Here is a 5,953-nt window from a genome sequence, read left to right as displayed (position 1 = left end):
CGGTATCGGTAGCTATAGTAACGGGACGGAGCGGTACGGTAACTATAGAAACGGGACGGAGCGGTACAGTAATTTATGTGAATACATTACCCCCCCCCCCCCCGCACTCTGGTCGTCGCACCTGATTGGTTCACAAGTGATGACGTCACATTTTCTCCACAACTTATTGGCTGTCGCTTTACGACGACGATGGTTTTTGTAATTGCTGGCGAAACGTCACAGCAACTCGAATTGTCAATGTAGTGGGTTTACTCTGCAACACGCAACTGGTTAGTGCTAAACTAGTCAATAATCGGCACGATTTGTGTACATGGCAAACCCCTCGGATGGTGGTGGCGTGTTGAACGACACTTTATATCTACGCGATCGAACTCAAAAAAACCTCGCTTATGAAAATCAACCACTGCCTCGCCCCATCACCCACTCGCTCACCACACTGCACGTCACACTCACTCTCTCTTAACTGCTGCTTCCCCCTTCACACTGCTCTCCTCCTATCATCGTCATCATCATCGTCGTCGTCGTCATCATCGTCATCATCATCGTCGTCGTCATCGTCGTCATCATCGTCGTCGTCATCATCATTATTGTCGTCATCATCGTCATCATCGTCATCGTGATCGTCATCATCGTGATCGTCATCATCGTCATCATCGTCGTCGTCATCATCGTCATCATCGTCGTTGTCATCATCGTCGTCATTATCATCATCATCATCGTCGTTATCATCGTCATCATCGTCATCATCGTCGTCATCGTCGTCGTCATCATCATCATCGTCATCATCATCGTCGTCGTCATCGTCGTCATCATCATCGTCGTCTCTCCTGCCCAAAGGTCCAGTATAGAAACTGGTGCTCAATTCGAGAAATGCATTCGCTCGTGCGACGTGTCGTGACTCCGGTAAGGGCGGCTCGGCACGGGCGGCCGGTGTGGCGATCTGGACCCCGCACTCGGCGGCAGTGGCCTCCACTCGCCACGCTGCTCCACGTGCAGACGTTCCTCCTCCCCCCCCTCCTCCCCCCACCACCATCCTCCCCCCCACCCCCCTCCTCTTCCCCCCTCCTCCACCCTTCACCCCCCTCCTCCCTTCCTCCTCCCCCCTTCCTCCTCCCCTTCCTTTTTTTACGATCAGAGGAAAAAGATGCTCGGTGTAGTCGGCACTTTGCTTCGTTCATCATTTCGTTTTTTTATGCTTTGCATTATGTAACCCCCCCCCCCCCCATTCCTTTCTCCTCCAACCATTCCTCCTCCTCCTTCATTCTCCCCCCTTCCTCCTCCACTTCCCCCCTCCTCTCCCCCCCTCTCCTCTTCCCTTCCCCCCCCCCCCTCCTCTTCCCTTCGCCCCCTCCTTCCTTTCTCCTTCTCCCTTCCTCTTCCCCCTTTCCCCCTCCTCCTTCCTTCTCCCCCCTCCCCCCTCCTCTCTCCTCCCCCCCCCCGCTGCGGTGGGGGCTCACCTGCAGTGCACGTGCCCCTCCACGCTGAAGCACGCGCCCTGCACGCAGAAGTAATCGCCCGTCGCGTCACAGCGCTCTGCACACAACACCGAGACGGGGGGGGGGGGGTACGGTGACCATGGTAACGAGATGGAGGGGGTACGGTGGCCATGGCAACGAGACTAAGGGTACGGTGACCAAGGTAACGACATGGGAGGGGTACGGTGACCAAGGCAACGAGACAACAGCAACGAGATGGAGGGGTTCAATGACCACAGAAACGAGACGGGGGGGGGGGGGTACGGTGACCACAGCAACCAGATGGAGGTGTACGGTGACCATGGCAACGATACAGAGGGGGTGTGGTGACCCACGGCAACGAAACGGAGGGGGTACGGTGACCACGGTAACGAAACGGAGGGGGTACGGTGACCACGGCAACCAGACAAAGGGTACGGTGACCATGGCAACGAGACCGAGGGGGTACCCGTGGACTGTCACTCAGCAGAATCGCAAGAGACGGCGGTGGATTGGGGAGGGCTTCGTCCAGCAGTGGATTGGCCATGGCTGACGATGTTCCCAGAGCGTGCGGAGGGGGAGCGGGGGGGGGGGTGAGCAGGGGAGGGGGGGCTAGGGGGGGGGGCTAGGGGAGGGGGGGGCTAGGGGAGGGGGGGGTCAGGGGTGGGGGGGCTAGGGGAGGGGGGGGGTCACTCACCCAGCTTCATGGCGAGGGAGCCACGGGGATCCACTTGGCAGCGCCCGTTCTAGGGCACGAGACAGCGACAAAGACAAAGGTCCCCCGTGTAGCCTTAACAGACTGTCGAGGGCAAGTGCTGTTAGCGAGTTGCAGCACCTATGAAGGTCGGCATGGCCGGCTCGGCCTTCATCGGTGCTGGAAATGTCTCGCGGCGGGCGGATTTTTCTCTCCAAACGCGCGATTGTTGATTTCAAATGTGCAGGAAACAAAGCGAAGGGGAGAAATGTCCACGCGACCACCACAGGGAGAGAGAGAGACACGCAGACTCCAAATATACAGCAGCAGCAGGCATCGTCAGGGTCAGGATGGAACCCACGGCCTCCTGTAGACCAGGCGAGATAGTTAACATCTCCTAGCCACCATGATGATGATGATGAGAGAGAGACACGCAGACTCCAAATATACAGCAGCAGTAGCAGGCATCACGGGTCGGAATCGAACCCACGGCCTCCTGTAGACCAGGCGAGGGAGTTAACATCTCCCAGCCACCGTGGTGATGATGATAAGAGAGAGACACGCAAACTCCAAATATACAGCAGCAGGCATTAGGCTCAGGATAGAACCCACGGCCTCCTGTAGACCAGGCGAGGGAGTTAACATCTCCCAGCCACCGCGGCGTCCCCACACTTCTACTCCACCGCGCGCCACCAGCCCGTCGACTCTAATCGGCGGCCGTCAGCCACTGACAACTGCCCGGGTGGACAGAGGCGGCGGTGGGAGGTGAGTGGGGAGGGCGTTTGAGAAACTCGCCCCCAATAATAGAAAAGCATGATGTTGAAAAATATTAATAAATAAAGCATTTACAAATATATAAACAATAACTGGAATCCAAAAGCGAGAAATAAATCAACAACACCAACAACACCAACATCAGCAACAACACCAACAATAACACCAACAACACCAACAACACCAACAACACCAACATCAGCAACAACACCAACAACAACACCAACATCAGCAACAACAACACCAACATCAGCAACAACACCAACAACAACACCAACATCAGCAACAACACCAACATCAGCAACAACACCAACAACACCAACAACAACACCAACAACACCAACATCAGCAACAACACCAACAACAACACCAACAACACCAACATCAGCAACAACACCAACAACACCAACAACAACACCAACACCAACAACAAGACCAACATCAGCAACAACAACAACAACACCAACATCAGCAACAACACCAACAACAACACCAACAACAACACCAACAACACCAACAACACCAACATCAGCAACAACACCAACAACAACACCAACATCAGCAACAACACCAACAACACCAACAACAACACCAACAACACCAATATCAGCAACAACACCAACAACAACACCAACATCAGCAACAACACCAACAACACCAACAACAACACCAACACCAACAACAACACCAACATCAACAACAACACCAACAACACCAACAACACCAACATCAGCAACAACACCAACAACAACACCAACATCAGCAACAACACCAACATCAGCAACAACACCAACAACAACACCAACATCAGCAACAACACCAACAACACCAACAACAACACCAACAACACCAACATCAGCAACAACACCAACAACACCAACAACAACACCAACACCAACACCAACATCAGCAACAACAACACCAACATCAGCAACAACACCAACAACACCAACAACAACACCAACAACACCAACATCAGCAACAACACCAACAACAACACCAACATCAGCAACAACACCAACAACACCAACAACAACACCAACAACAACACCAACATCAGCAACAACACCAACAACAACACCAACATCAGCAACAACACCAACATCAGCAACAACACCAACAACACCAACATCAGCAACAACACCAACAACACCAACAACAACACCAACAACACCAACATCAGCAACAACACCAACAACAACACCAACATCAGCAACAACACCAACAACACCAACAACAACACCAACATCAGCAACAACAACACCAACATCAGCAACAACATCAACAACAACACCAACAACACCAACAACACCAACATCAGCAACAACATCAGCAACAACACCAACATCAGCAACAACAACACCAACATCAGCAACAACAACAACAACACCAACAACAACACCAACAACACCAACAACAACACCAACAACACCAACATCAGCAACAACAACAACACCAACAACAACACACCAACAACACCAACATCAGCAACAACACCAACAACAACACCAACATCAGCAACAACACCAACAACAACACCAACATCAGCAACAACAACACCAACATCAGCAACAACACCAACAACAACACCAACAACACCAACATCAGCAACAACACCAACAACAACACCAACAACAACACCAACATCAGCAACAACACCAACATCAGCAACAACACCAACAACACCAACAACAACACCAACAACACCAACAACAACACCAACATCAGCAACAACACCAACATCAGCAACAACAACACCAACATCAGCAACAACACCAACAAAACCAACAACAACACCAACATCAGCAACAACACCAACATCAGTAACAACACCAACATCAGCAACAACAACACCAACATCAGCAACAACACCAACAACAACACCAACAACACCAACAACACCAACAACACCAACAACACCAACAACACCAACAACAACACCAACAACACCAACAACAACACCAACATCAGCAACAACACCAACATCAGCAACAACAACACCAACATCAGCAACAACACCAACAACAACACCAACAACACCAACAACAACACCAACATCAGCAACAACAACACCAACATCAGCAACAACAACACCAACATCAGCAACAACAACAACACCAACATCAGCACCAACAACAACACCAACATCAGCAACAACAACACCAACATCAGCAACAACAACAACACCAACATCAGCAACAACACCAACAACAACACCAACATCAGCAACAACAACACCAACATCAGCAACAACACCAACATCAGCAACAACACCAACAACACCAACATCAGCAACAACACCAACAACAACACCAACATCAGCAACAACAACAACAACAACAACAACACCAACATCAGCAACAACACCAACAACAACACCAACATCAGCAACAACACCAACATCAGCAACAACACCAACAACACCAACATCAGCAACAACACCAACAACAACACCAACATCAGCAACAACAACAACACCAACAACACAAACATCAGCAACAACACCAACAACACCAACAACACCAACATCAGCAACAACACCAACAACAACACCAACAACACCAACATCAGCAACAACACCAACAACAACACCAACATCAGCAACAACAACAACAACACCAACATCAGCAACAACACCAACAACAACACCAACATCAGCAACAACAACACCAACATCAGCAACAACAACAACACCAACATCAGCAACAACACCAACAACACCAACAACAACACCAACATCAGCAACAACACCAACAACAACACCAACATCAGCAACAACACCAACAACAACACCAACATCAGCAACAACAACACCAACAACACCAACAACACCAACATCAGCAACAACACCAACAACAACACCAACATCAGCAACAACACCAACAACAGCAACAACAACAACACCAACAACAGCAACAACACCAACAACAACACCAACAACAACACCAACATCAGCAACAACACCAACAACAACACCAACATCAGCAACAACAACACCAACAACACCAACAACACCAACATCAGCAACAAC

Source organism: Lampetra planeri, unplaced genomic scaffold, assembly GCF_965212315.1.
Source record: "Lampetra planeri unplaced genomic scaffold, kcLamPlan1.2.h2 scaffold_119, whole genome shotgun sequence".
In the NCBI taxonomy this organism is placed as follows: Eukaryota; Metazoa; Chordata; class Hyperoartia; order Petromyzontiformes; family Petromyzontidae; genus Lampetra; species Lampetra planeri.
This window is presented reverse-complemented; position numbering follows the sequence as displayed.